The following is a 15,472-nucleotide window of genomic DNA, read 5'->3' on the forward strand; positions in this document are numbered from 1 at the left end:
AGCCACTATTTTTATTTCTCTCCATCCCAAAGCATTGAATCAATTTGCCAAAGTCACGCTATTACTAAAAATGGCAGAGGCTGGAAAAATATTGCTCACCGAGGTGACTCATCTGACTCATCCAGATCCATGTGGGTGGCGTGACGAGTGACATGATCTTTTTGTCAGGCTGAGGACATTGTGACTTGACTGCTCAGGCTGGGAGATGACTGGGATCATTTGAACCTCACAACCCAAACACTTCACATCAATCATGGTGACTTACCTGCCATTCTCAATAAACCTACCACCCTGAAAAATACCCTTTTGGATATAGCCACAATGGATTTTTTAAAAATGGATTTGGAAGCGAATTGTCTGGTGGGCTGCCACCTTGAACAAATTGCCGGCACACCCAGCAGACTCCCTCCAAGCATGGGCACAGTCTAATTGTCCCTCTTTTTTCACTGCTGTCTTGAACGCAGAGAAACTTGGCATTTATTTCAACCTCCCCCTGCCCCCAGAAGACTTGGAAAAGTTTTCTTGGAAAAGAAAACTTGTCCACTTATCCCAATAAGCATGAATTGAGAAAATCGTAATTTTCAGGAGGAGTCTCAGTTAATGGAACAAAAGGTCGGACCTGGGCCTTCTAGAACAGGGTATGCAGTGAGTACGAACCAGGAGCAAGAGGGTGATGAACTGAGCCAGCAGCCTGTGCAACCAGACTCCATATCTCCTCTCACCAGGATCAGACCTGGGAGACAAGTGAGCATCAAGGGATCTCAAAATTGGAGGATGCTCCGGACAGGGAGCTGAGCGTGCAGTGAGGCATCACCATTGACTCACGTGCTTTCTTTGTGGACTGCAGGTCCCTGTGCCTCCAAGAAGAGTTTCCCAAGAAAAAATGGTTTCATCTCTAAGCTTCTCATTTTTTCAAACGAGAAAACATATTCGAAGGCTGCACCTTTGGAGGCAATTCAATGCCCTCTTCACTTGTAATTGGTCACTCTGCATTTTTTTTAACACAGTTTTTTCTCTCTTTGTTTCAGAGGCTACCACTTAAAGAGAGGCATTTCACTTGCAGTAAAATGTAAGTACATTTCCTCCTTGAAATGTATCTCCTTCTAGCTCTAATTCCTAAAAGCTCCTAATCCTTAAGGCTCCCATCCCACATTGCTGAATTTTTCAAGTCTGGCTCAACAAATGCAGTTTAAATCTAATATTTCACACTCTTGATTTGTGTAATGTTGTGGAACATTTTATAAACCATTTAGGAAGCAGATTGAACCTGGCTGTGGTTGTGAGCAGGTTACCTCTAAAAGAAGGCTAGAAAAAAAGTAAGGAGGAAAGAATTAGACAGCATTCTTTTAGACATTATGAGAGTGTGACAGCATGCTTTTGAATATTCAAGTTCTCTCGCAAATGGCTGACTACTCTTTATTACTCTTTGTCTGGGTGACCCTTGGAGTCACAGATTGTTTTCCGTTTAACAATACTGTAGTTATCTTAATAATTCTTTCCTATGTATGCTGCATTATAGCCACTCTCTAGACTGGTGTTCTTTCTAGAATGACTCTCTTGAGTATTACATTCCTTTATTCTTGGTACTCTCAGCGTCCCTACCCAAATTACAACCCCTCTCTATTTTAAAAGACAAAATAAAATTATACCAGGTCTGAACTGGCAGTTCTGAGTATTTTAGAGTTTTGCCTTTGAGAATTAGGATGTGACTATTTTTTTCTTTTTTTTAATTAAAATGTATCTAATAATTTTAGCCAGATAATATGAACATTCCATCTGCCTCTGGAATAATTTGATTATGAGAATCTAAGAACAAAGACATCTAGTGTTCCTTACCTTGCAACATATATCACAAATCCTTAAAACAGGAAAGTCCCACCAGTCACACTAGACTCTATTGTGCAAGTTCAAAAAGCAGAGGATAAATGTGGATTCAGTATGAAGACTCTCGATATTCAATAGTAGTTTAAGTGGTAGTGAGTTTCTTGTCACTCTGGATAAGTAAGTAGGAGACCAACAATGCCCAGCTCCTGATTCACACAGAATCTCTACTGGAAGGTCCATCTCAGCAGTCACTGAAGCATTTAATTAGACATCTTGGACCAGAGAGAATCCAGAGGTCTCACTTAAATTTTACATATTATGCATGTTCTAATAGATTCTCTTTGAATCATTCAGACCCTGAGAGCAATGATGTGCTCAGGTGAACTGTAAGAAAAACTTAGGTTTTACTGACTTCCCTGGATGATGTCTTCTGTTTGTTCTCTAGAAGAAATTGATCCCACTGCTATTCCCCAAATATCTAAATGTCAGCACAAGAAACATCACCCTTAAAATCATTTACATTTTATGTCTAAGTATTATGCACTCACTGGAATTTGTAAAATGTCAAGTTCTGTGTTATACTGCTTTGGTATTTATTACATTATCAAGACACCTTCATGCTATACATGATTTAAGCAGCTTTTCCCAATAGAGTCATTCTAGATTTTATGAGCAATCTTCCTTTTCACGTGCTATCATGAGTATTGTATAAAGGGTAACTTTTGACTGTACTCTCTCCTTTGAACATAGAATGCCATTCGGGAAACACCACCTGTGTTTCTTCCCTGAATATTCATATTTGGCAGATCTTTTTCATACAGAGTCTGGTTATTACATTTACACTGCTTTTAAATAATTTAATGTTAAATACTAAAACATGGTTGATATATGTTCATGGTAAAAATTAAGTGAAGGGCAATTTAAAGCAGCATTTTAAGTCATTATATGCAAATATGCAACTATAAACACATATATTGGAGAAGGAAATGGCAACCCACTCCAGTGTTCTTGCCTGGTGAATCCCAGGGGTGGGGGAACCTGATAGACTGCCATCTATGGGGTCACACAGAGTCGGACACGACTGAAGTGACTTAGCAGCAGCAGCAGCAAACACATATATGACTGTTAGCTCAAGATCTCTTGATCAAAATTTCAGTTGAAAACACCTAGATTGAGGGTGGGGGGCGGAAATCTAGTTATGTCACTTTGGGTAATTTATGATCATTTTATTTTTACATTTTTTTCTCAAAGACATACAAAGTGCTTGGTGACCTAGTTTATTAATTCTTAGCAAACTTGCACTAGAATTTTATACCATCTATGTACCTTTCCACATCATCTCAGAGCAACTGGCTCAAAGTTGGTCTGACCTGTGGAGTCATGGAAACGCGTTCAAATCATCAGGCTATTGTGACTGGGGTTCATTTTGGCAGCCAGACTCAATAGGCCCCTCTGGAGTTGGCCTTGTGTCCTAATGATGATTGTATTATACAGTCAATACAAATGGAGAACCACCTAATCAGCACTCCATTCAAACAAGGCTTCCATCCCCAGTGACTGGCAGGAGGCTTTGCAAGTAAAGGTCCTGGGAATGTATATGCGCCAAGTAAAACCCCAGGCCCACTGTGGGGGAGGGAGGGCAGCCTTACGCAAGTCAGGAAGGTGTGCTCACTGCAGCAAAAGGGCAGGTGATGAACGGAGCTCAGGAGAAAGAACAAGAAGGTGCATGTCTGATTCCCGGATCACTCTCTCAGAAATGGTATGATTTTTGAGAATTTTAGTTAACCTCTCAATTTCTAAGTATCCGTATTATGGCTGGGTGGAGAATGAACAGGGAAGAAAAACATTTTCTTACCTCCGTCTAAGGGTGGTTGTGATAACAGCATAACATTTCAGAAAGATTTTATCATCTAAAAATGCTTTCTATCTTCAAAGGATTCTTATTAATTATCGGAGGCACTTGCTGTTTTTCTGTGGAAGTCCGAGGGACTCTGGAAGCAAACTTTAGGTCTTAAAATCAATATTTCACAATAGAAGAAAAAGAACTATATGGAGCCATAACGTACCCCTGGAAAGACTTGTACCCACATATTTTGTTTCTTTTCAATTACACATACTCTTTAGGACCACTGCCTCTGGTGGAAGAACTGTCTTCTGGGTGGTATGGATGAGAAAGTTGCCAAACAAACTTGAATTATCCAGAGGCCTGTAAAATGCACAATTGCTTTTTAAGAGGCCTGGTGATATTGTGTGTTCCTTTCGATTTTTGGCAGTAACGATTTTCTGCAATTTGTGGTTTTGCGATTTTTCTTTACGCAGACAACACTCTGGCTCTCATTCAATGCCCCACTGGTTGGGGGCAAGAGGGGAGGAGAGAAAGAGAGAGAGATTCCCTGGGGCTCTATCCACTCCAGAAAAAGAAGGAAATGTTAATGAAATAAGTCAGAAAGAATGCTTGAGACTCGTGGAACCTGGTTGGTTAGTAGGGAAGAAGCAACTTTTAATAAATAGCCAAATGTGGTTGGGATTTTATCAGGGGCTTCTCTGGTGGCTCAGAGGTTAAAGCATCTGCCTCCAATGAGGGAGGCCCGGGTTCGATCCCTGGGTCGGGAAGATGCCCTGGAGAAGGAAATGGCAACCCACTCCAGTGTTCTTGCCTGGAGAATCCCATGGATGGAGAAGCCTGGTAGGCTACAGTCCACGGGGTCGCAAAGAGTCTGACACGACTGAGCGACTTCACTCACTCACTCAGTCAGGGGCTTTCATCAGCTACGCAAAGCTGATGAAACTCCTTAACTCCTCTTGACTCTCCACTGGGCTTCGTCTAGATTGCAATATCAATCTATTTTCTTTTCCTATATTTGATAAGCCTAGAACAGTCTCTTCTACCAGGTCCCATCAGTCTTCTGGCCTTGATGGGACTGTCTTTAAATACTCCATCTTTAAGTGTCTGCCTGCCAGTTAGGTTAACTTGGCTTTTGTAAATTACCTGAAGATCCGTGTGCCAGAGTTTTTGCCCTTATCTCTTAGCAGAGGTAGCACGTGGATGTAGCTTTTATGTAGATGAGAGAAATTTGTTCTGTTTCTGTTTATCATCTCTGGAAAGGCTTTGCTGACTTGTGTTTGCTTTTTTATGACTGCCAGGCATCGCGACTGAAGCGACTTAGCAGCAGCAGCAGCAGCAGGCATTGTCCTGAAGGATTTAAAGTTGCATCCAGGGTGAACTGTATTTCTTCTCTGTTCACTTCTTTATATCTAAAGAAACCCTGTTCTCCGTGGAGTGGAGTAGATATCCCAGGACTTATGCCCACTGTTCCTGGACTTTTGATGCACAAAGGCAATTGCACAGGCCCCTTATTTCTTCTCTTTCTATGACTTAAACATCACTGCTTCTTTTGCTTCTAGGAAGAATAATTATTACTTGTGGATTAATTGTGTAATTTTCACTTATTTGTGTAATATATGGTCTTCCTATATGTTCCCTAGGGAACTGTTTGTATCATTATAAATCATGTGTTTTTAATTTTGGAAGATGCTTTCAACATGATGCTGTTCAACAGCGCCCCCTCCCCAAGCCTCCCTCCTTACAGCACTCTCCAGAGTCTCCAGCCTATGGAAGTCCAATCTGTTTTTTTAGTAGCTCAACCCTTTCAGCTTTATTTTGCTAACCTAAGATAACCTTCAGGTGGTTTGTGCTAGTTTTACTTTTGGAGCTGCTCAGAAGTTCACTGCTTCTTCCACAAGACAATGCTCCAAATATTTTGGAATCTGATCCTCTGTACTCCGTGACTCTTCCATGTCCAGGCTAAACATCCTCAATCCCTTCAATCATTCTTCATATGACTTGGTTTAGTTACCCTTTGCATGTGTCCCAGTCACATTTTTCAATGTTTCTCTTAAAATGTTACAGCCCGAACTGAAAAGAATATTGCCAAGGTGGTTGACCACTGCAGAGCACCAAGGGGGAAAAAAAAAAGAAAAGCTCTCATTCTGGGCATGTTATTTCTCTCACTATGACCTAAGAGCACATTGCAAATGGCAATAACACTTTAGTCCTGAGATTGATGCTAAAACATCTTCTTATGTTACATAGAAGCAGACACGAAAGCAGATTGTTTTTCCCCAGTCCTGTACTTGGTTTGAATATGCAAACCTTAAAGCTTATCCTGGTGACAATGATTAGTTTAAGAATATTAGTAGTGGAAACTGTTAGCAGTTTTTTGAATTTGAATTCTTTTAAAATCCTGTGCCAGTTTGGGGACATACTTGCTTTGCCTCTTGACTTCATTCAAGAAATGGATTTTTTTTTATTTTATTTTTTAACTTCACGATATTGTATTGGTTTTGCCATATATCAAAATGAATCCGCCACGGGTATACAACAAAAGCAAGTGTCTGGGACTTCAAGCTCCTCAAACATGAAGTCATATTTTATTCATTTGTATCTCCCCTGTTAAACAAACAGATGTTCAAGAAATGCTTTTATGAAACCAGTCAATAAAATCAAATAAGGCAACTTTCCAACACCTGGACAGAGAACCATCTTCTGATATACATCAAGGCCCTTTACAAACCAAAAACAAGAGGAATTTTATGCTACTGTAGTAATGCTTGGTGGTTTTGTAGCATTATAGTGTGGCCCTCAGGGGTAAGCTGCCTGGATTCTAATCCCACTAGATTTTGCTACCTGTGTGCTTTGGAGCAAGTGTCTCCCCATCTGGGTCTATTTCCTGATTTGTAAAATGATGATATTAAGTTATTTGTATCTGCTTCATTTGTTTGTTGCGATGATTAAGTAAACGAATCAATGTCATCTAAAGAATGTAGAATAGCTGCCAAAAATTTAAAAATGATAATTAATAGTAGTAATAATAGTCTTGTTTGTTTTGTTGTTGTTCTCAAGACATGCTTGTGCAGCTACCCTATCCTAAGGGGAATCAAAGTAAGTTTGGCATTATTTGTTCACAGTGAACCAATATTGCTTTCAAATAATACCTGTATTACCAAAATGCTATGTAATCTAATTATATAGAACTCAACTGCTTCATGCCTATCAGTTTAGGTATTCAAAAGAACCACAAGTATCTAAAAAGATGAAAACGATGTAAATTTTACTAAATTCAAAGAGGAATTATGTTATATTCCACAGCAAACTACGCTAAAGATCTTCTTTATCCAAATTCCTCATAGCAGTTTCTCAAAAATCTGACCTCTTTCTCCGTACTGCTTATATAACAGGATCCTAGCCTGTGTTGCTTTTTTTCTCACTTCTGTCTTAATCATGTCCAATTCTGCAGGATTAATAAGCAACTAGTCTATTTTTAGTCTCCAACAATTACATTTCTTGTGTAATTTCAATGTGGTCTTTCCAGCCTATTCCTGGAATATATATATACATATATATATGTATATATAAACATATGTAGATATCATAAATTTTGTTGATGTAATGGATGTATAGCACAAAGTTCACAAATAATAATAAAATATGCAATACTCGGTTCAGTTCAGTCCAGTCACTCAGTCGTGCCCAACTCTTTGCGACCCCATGGACTGCACCACGCCAGGCTTCCCTGTCCATCACCAGCTCCTGGAGCTTACTCAAACTCATGTCCATCAGTCAGCAATGCCATCCAATCATCTCATCCTCTGTCGTCCCATTCTCTTCCTGCCTTCAATCTTTCCCAGCATCAAGGACTTTACCAATGAATCAGTTCTTCACATCAGGTGGCCAAAGTATTGGAGCTTCAGCATCAGTTCTTCCAATGAATATTCAGGACTGATTTCCTTTAGGATTGACTGGTTTGACCTCCTTGCAATCCAAGGACTCTCAAGAGTCTTCTCCAACACCACAATGCAAAAGCGTCAATCGTTCAGTGCTCAGCTTTCTTTACAGTCCAAATCTCACATCCATACACGACCACTGGAAAACCACAGCTTTGCCTAGACAGACCTTTGTTAGCAAAATAATGTCTTTGCTTTTTAATATGCTGTTTAGGTTGTTCATAACTTTTCTTCCAAGGAGCAACCATCTTTTAATTTCATGACTGCAGTTACTATCTGAAGTGATTTTGCAGCCCAAGAAAATAAAGTGTGTCACTATTTCCATCTATTTCCCATAAAGTGATGGGACTGGATGCCATGATCTTAGTTTTCTGAATGTTGAGTTTAAGCCAACTTTTTCATTCTCCACTTTCACTTTCATCAAGAGGCTCTTTGGTTCTTCATTTTCTGCCATAAGGGTGGTGTCATCTGTGTATCTGAGGTTATTGATATTTCTCCTGGCAATCTTGATTCCAGCTTATGTTTCATCCAGCCCAGCATTTCTCATGATGTAGTCTGCATATAAGTTAAATAAGCAGGGTGACAATACACAGCCTCGGTGTTCTCCTTTCCCAATTTGGAACCAGTCTATTGTTCCATGTCCAGTTCTAACTGTTGCTTCTTGACCTGCATACAGATTTTTCAGGAGGTGGATAAGGCGGTCTGGAATTCCCATCTCTTGAAGAATTTTCCAGTTTGTTGTGATCCACACTGTGAAATTCTTTGGCATAGTCAATGAAGCAAAAGTAGATGTTTTTTCTTGAACTCTCTTGCTTTTTTAGATGATGTTGGCAATTTGACCTCTGGTTCCTCTCCGTTTTCTAAATCCACCTTGTACCTCTGGAAGTTCTTGGTTCATGTACTGTTGGAGGCTGGCTTGAATAACTTTCAGCATTAATTTGCTAGCATGTGAGATGAGTGCAACTGTGAGGTAATTTTAACATTCTTTTGCATTGCCTTTCTTTGGGATTGGAATAAAAACTGACCTTTTTTTTAAATTTTGTGGCCACTGCTGAATTTTCCAAATTTGCTGGCATATTGAGTGCAGCACTTTAACAGCATCATATTTTAGGATTTGAAATAGCTCAACTGGAATTTCATCACCTTCACTAGCTTTTTTTGTAGTGATTCTTCCTAAGGCCCACTTGACTTGCATTCCAGGATGTCTGGTCTAGATGAGTGATCACACCATCGTGGTTATCTGGGTCATGAAGATACTTTTTGTACAGTTCTTCTGTGTATTCTTGGCACCTCTTCTTAATATCTTCTGCTTCTGTTAGGTCCATACCATTTCTGCCCTTTATTGAGTCCATCTTTGCATGAAATGTTCCCTTGGTATCTCTAATTTTCTTGAAGAGATCTCTAGTCTTTCCCATTCTGTTGTTTTTCTCTATTTCTTTGGTTTTTTTTTTTTTAATTTTATTTTATTTTTAAACTTTACATAATTGTATTAGTTTTGCCAAATATCAAAATGAATCCACCACAGGTATACATGTGTTCCCCATCCTGAACCCTCCTCCCACCTCCCTCCCCATACCATCCCTCTGGGTCGTCCCAGTGCACTAGCCCCAAGCATCCAGTATCGTGCATCGAACCTGGACTATCTCTCCTTGCTATTCTTTGGAACTCTGCATTCAGATGCTTATATCTTTCCTTTTCTCCTTTGATTTAACTTCTCTTCTTTTCTCAGCTATTTGTAAGGCCTCCTCAGACAATTATTTTGCCTTTTTGCATTTCTTTTTCTTGGGAATGGTCTTGATCACTGCCTCCTCTACAGTGTCACGAACCTCCATCCATAGTTCATCAGGCAGATCTTGTCCCTTAAGTCTATTTGTCATTTCCACTGTATAATTATAAGGGATTTGATTTAGGTCATACCTGAATGGCCTAGTGGTTTTCCCCACTTTTGTCAATTTAAGTCTAAATTTGGTAATAAGGATTTCATGGTCTGAGCCACAGTCAGCTCATGGTCTTGTTTTTTCTGACTGCATAGAGCTTCTCCATCTTTTACTGCAAAGAATATAATCAATCTGATTTCAGTATTGACCATCTGGTGGTGTGTATTCTCTTGTGTTGTTGGAGGAGGGTATTTTCTATGACCAGTGTGTTCTCTTCGTATAACTCTATTAGCCTTTGCCCTGCTTCATTCTGTACTCCAAGGCCAAACTTGCCCATTACTCGAGATATCTCTTGGCTTCATGCTTTTGCATTCCAGTCCCCTATGATGAAAAGGACATCTTTTTTTGGGGTGTTAGTTCTAGAAGGTCTTGTAGTTCATCATAGAAACGTTCAACTTCAGCTTCTTCAGCATTACTGGTTGGGACATAGGCTTGGGTTACTGTGATATTGAATGGTTTGCCTTAGAAAAGAACAGAAATCATTCTGTCATTTTTGAAATTGCACCCAAGTACTGCATTTTGGACTCTTTTGTTGATCATGAGGGCTATACCATTTCTTCTCAGGGATTCTTGCCTACAGTAATAGATACAGTGGTCATCTGAACTAAATTTACCCATTCCAGTCCAATTTAGTTCATTGATTCCTAAAATGTCGATGTTCACTCTTGCCATCTCCTGTTTGACCACTTCCAATTTACCTTGATTCATGGACCTAACCTTTTAGGTTCCTATGTAATATTGCTCCGTACAGCATCAGACTTTACTTCCATCACCAGTCACGTCCACAACTGGACGTTGTTTTCACTTTGGCTCCATCTCTGCATTCTTTCTGGACTTATTTCTCCACTCTTCTCCTGTAGCATACTGGGCACCTACCGACCTGGGGAGTTCATCTTTCAGTGTCATATTGTTTTGCCTTTTCATACTGTTCGTCCTGTTATTTATTGTAAATTTCATATAACCAATTGATTCTCACACAACACTTTCCATTAATTTTTGCTAAATCTTGTACTTGTAGTCAACCAATGGCTGTAATTGATGAATAAATGTAGTTTACATATAAATGTGGTTGATATTTATATTTATGTTAATGAGTAAGACAGAGAGTCCCCCAGTAGCTCAGCAGGGCTTCCCGGGTGGCTCAGTGGTAAAGAACTCACCTGCCAATTTAAGGAGACACAGGTTGAATCCCTTGGTCAGGAAGATCCCCTGGAGGAGGAAATGGCAGCCCACACCAGTATTCTTGCCTGGAGAACCTCATGGACAGAGTGGCTTGTGGGCGATGGTCTATAATCTGCATAGTCAGATACGACTGACTGAGCACAACACTCAATGAGTAAGACAAAAGTCAAACAAAGCTGTGTGTCACAGATCCACCCATTCATTAAGAATGTGAGCAACTTCTTTACTAAGTTGGATAATATTTTTTTTAATACTATAAAATATTTCCTCAAGTTTCTGTATTATTCACAACTCACAACATATTGAGTTATAAACTCAATATTCCTTTTTGCTTACTCTGCTTTACTAATATTTTCTACCTCACTTTCTTAAATTTAGACAACCAATAACAATAAATCAGGATTTGAAATGTTTATTGATTTTTTTGGTGTAGATACTTTTATCATGGCCAATTTCAAGCAACTAACATGACATCACTGAACATGGAATCAAGAAAGGATCACAATACCTTCATATGGTGTTTCTACCATACACATGCAATAGACGCAAATAACCACAGAAGAACAGGTAATAATAAAATGTCATAAAACAGATATGAAGTGATGAGTTTTGAGTATTAGATGTCTATTCAAATTTTTTTCATTTAGGTTCACTTATGAGAGTAACCTGGGGCTTCCCTGGTGATTCAGATGGTAAAGAATCTGCCTGCAATGCAGGAAATCTAGGTTTGACTCCTGGGTTGGGAAGATTCCCTGGAGAAGGAAATGGCATCTGAGCAACTAACACACACACATGAGAATAACCTATTCAATGACCTTTGAACTGTGCAAGTCCACTTGTATGTGGATTTTCTCAATAAATATTGAAACAATATTGCAACAACTTGAAAAAAATCACAAATTGTACAGCCTAGAAATAACAATAAAGAGAAATTAGTATGTTCTGAATGCATAAAACATGTAGATATACACATGGCATACAAAATATATGTTAATCAACTGTTTGAGTTGTTGGTAATGTTTCTTGTCAACAGTAATTAAGTTGGGGTGTCAAAAGTTATATGTAAGTTTTCTACTGCACAAGGAATCAGCACCCCTAACTCCCACATTGTTCAAGAATCAACTGTAGGTTTGTTTGTTTGTTTGTTTGTTTTGCATTCTTTTCTCCTTTAAATTTAGCTAGTATTGAGTTTATTTGTTCTTTGAAAACTTTACGTGAATCTCACTTTTCTTGAGACTTTCCTTCTCTCCCTCCTTCCATCCCATTCTCCTCACATTGCCTTCTCTATAAGTTTTTCTGTTGCCTCTGCTCCACCTGCCTCACCAGGACTCCCAATCCAACCAAATATCTGCTAGAGGCTTATGTTCCTGCTCCATGGCTTTATTGAGGACATCCAAGCTCAGTCATTTGATAAAGTTGAGTGTATTTTCTTCAGCTTCCCTAGGCCACAACTGAATCCCAAGCAACAGTTTTCTTCCTCTTTTGACAAGCTGAGAAGACTCACATTACCTCCTGGCCTCAATCAGTGAGCCCAGCTTTAGCTTCCCACTTGATATGAAGACTGCAACCCTCAGAAACTGCAGGAGCAGAACTCCTGGGCCTCCTGATTCTAGTCCTCCCTTGTTCTGATTCCAAACTGAAGCTCAGCTAGGGGGCTTCACCCCTCCACTTACCTCTTTATGTTCCTGTATTATTTGTTATCTTCAAAGGTAGTGAGTTTCTCTGTGAGCAAGGCTGTATCTTTTTGATACTTTATCTACTTCATTGAGTCCCATATACTTATATGGTTTTCTGGGGAAATGAATTGGGATAATTATGTGATTTTTTAAAATATAAAGGATTACAGCAATAAAAGGAAACGCTAGTATAAAGCTGATGTATGGTCTCTGCCTAGAAAACACCCCCTTTCCTTTTTGTCTACCTGAATCTTAATAATTTTTCTCTGGCTACTTACTCTAACTCATGTTTTGTCTTACTTCAGTTTAGCCTCGTAAATATATATTAAGTTCTACAACATATCAAGCACTATACTAGCACTGAGAATACAATAATGAAGAAGACAGGCATGGTACTTGTCTTCATGGAACGTGTATCTAGTGTTTTCATTGTTTAGTCTCTAAGTTGTGTTCGACTCTTTAGCCACTTCGTGGACTGTAGCCTGCCAGACTCCTCTGTCTATGGGATTTCCCAGGCAAGAATACTGGAGTGGGTTGCCATTTCCTTTTTCAGGGGATCTTTCTGATCCAGGGATCAAACCCATGTCTTCTGCATCAGCAGGTGGATTCCTTATCATTGAGCCACCTGGAAAACCCGTGTCTAGTATGGGAAACAGCTAAACAAAAATTTGCTGTACAGGATAATAATATTAAAGACCTTAGCAATTACTATTAGAGCATCATATTTTACAACTGATTACATACTCATTTTCTTATTTTATGATTTGTACACATGGATTAATCATGTTTCCCCAATTCTGAAAGAACCATGAAGATAGTGAATATATATCCTGTAGTTCTCTTATTTATGTCTTTGAATTCACACATTAAGCTAGGGATCCCAGAGCACACAGGATTAAATAGTCTTCATACTGCAGTAGGGTAAAAGGCACCAGAGCAAACAAAGAGGTAACTTTAAGGTCAGCTATTATTGCTTTTTGTCAATGGCCATTACAGAAGTTATAGAACAGTTTGTTGGTATAGAGTGATCTTTAAAGTCTCAGTGTATGGTTCAGAATAAGACTATTATGGTAGAGTTAATTTTAAAAAGAAACAGCAGATTATTGTGTCTCCATGTTAATTCAATTTTAAGGCTAAAATAAAGAAACTTTAAAGTGGCTAAAGTAACTTTATTCCTGATTTATGAAGCATCTCATCTTTTAAAAGGAGAGAGGCAGACCAAGGAGGAGATACAATTCTACATAAAAGACACTGTAAAAGCTAACTGTTCAGATCATGAATAGATACCGGGTTAAAGGACCTCCAGGAAACCTCTAGCATATACTCCAATATTTGGATCAAATTAAAGATAGTAAAATTACATCCACCAGATGAACATAACAAGAGACAGAAAATACCAAGTACTAGAGAGAATGTAGAATAGCTGGCATTCCCATATACTGCTGGTAGATGAAACATTTGGTACAACCACTTTGGAAAACTAGCAATATCTCCTAAAGATGAGCATAGGCATACCTGTAACTTAGAGATTCTATTATTTTATCTACACCCAAGAGAAACGCACTGTGGTATATTCACACAGCGCAATAACTGTAGAGCAATGAAAATATACAATCTGCAACTACGTGGAGCCACTTGAATAAATCTCGCAATGTTGAATGAAAGAAGCCAGACATTGGAAAGTGCTAATGCAATTAACACGCATTATGAATTCATTTGGGGAGAACTGATACCTGTTGAACCTTTTCCATTTTATCTTTTTTCCACCAAATGCTGTCATATCAGCAACAGTTGGAGCAGATTAAAGTTATTAGAAAGACTATAAGACAGCAGAGTTTCCATCTGAAGAGGTCAGTGATTTCGGATAGGAGAGGAATACTAGATATCCAGTGAATGAGGCTATGTTCTCAGCCAGAGACTCTGTGGCAATGAAGAAAACATAAACAAGAAGTGAAACTTGAAAAGAGAGGCTAAAGGCCAGTAAGAAAATTCAAAACAATTGAAAAGGATCATACAGTGAGTTAATGTTGCCATTTAAATACTCAACCACCCAAAGATGGGAAAGAAAGAGGATCCCATACTTACAAGAAAGACCACACAGTGGCAAAACAGGAACACACCCTGATCTGAGACCAAAATCACACATCTCCTGGTAAAGTTAGGCAAAGTATAGCTGGAGAAAGATTAGAAGGTATAAAGTGATATGGAAGCCAGAAATGGGACTGCCTTCCCTAAACACAGCAGATACATCAAGAAGCTCTCAGGTAGATAGACTGGACTATCATTAGGACTACCATAACCTTCTCACCATAAGAACCAACTCAGGAAAAATGTTTAAAGGGCTGTATTTATTATATATACATATATATATATACATATATATGCATTTCAAATCTGGAATTACAGTTTTAATTTCCAGGTACATTAAGGGGTATTGAAGAATGTTATCAGATCAGATCAGATCAGTCACTCAGTCATGTCCGACTCTTTGCAACCCCATGAATCACAGCATGCCAGGCCTCCCTGTCCATCACCAACTCCTGGAGTTCACCCAGACTCACGTCCATCGAGTCAGTGATGCCATCCAGCCATCTCATCCTCTGTCTTCCCCTTCTCCTCTTGCCCCCAATCCCTCCCAGCATCAGAGTCTTTTCCAATGAGTCAACTCTTTGCATGAGGTGGCCAAAGTACTGGAGTTTCAGCTTTAGCATCATTCCTTCCAAAGAAATCCCAGGGCTGATCTCCTTCAGAATGGACTGGTTGGATCTCCTTGCAGTCCAAGGGACTCTCACGAGTCTTCTCCAACACCACAGTTCAAAAGCATCAATTCTTTGGCGCTCAGCCTTCTTCACAGTCCAACTCTCACATCCATACATGACCACAGGAAAAACCATAGCCTTGACTAGATGAACCTTTGTTGGCAAAGTAATGTCTCTGCTTTTGAACATGCTATCTAGGTTGGTCATAACTTTCCTTCCAAGGAGTAAGCGTCCTTTAATTTCATGGCTGCAGTCACCATCTGCAGTGATTTTGGAGCCATTAAAATTTAAAACTTATATAAGTAAAAGT

General features: G+C 39.2%; 1 protein-coding gene across 1 annotated transcript in view; it reads left to right on the plus strand.

Moving 5' to 3' along the window:
* Positions 1-1,028: 1,028 nt before the first annotated feature.
* ANKFN1 (ankyrin repeat and fibronectin type III domain containing 1) overlaps positions 1,029-15,472 on the plus strand; it is a 299,993-nt gene continuing 285,549 nt past the window's right edge. The window contains exon 1 of the mRNA XM_027517947.1: positions 1,029-1,069. The gene's annotated coding sequence lies outside the window, so the exon portion shown is untranslated. The remainder of the gene's footprint in view (positions 1,070-15,472) is intronic.

Source organism: Bos indicus x Bos taurus, chromosome 19 (assembly GCF_003369695.1).
Source record: "Bos indicus x Bos taurus breed Angus x Brahman F1 hybrid chromosome 19, Bos_hybrid_MaternalHap_v2.0, whole genome shotgun sequence".
Taxonomy (NCBI): Eukaryota; Metazoa; Chordata; class Mammalia; order Artiodactyla; family Bovidae; genus Bos; species Bos indicus x Bos taurus.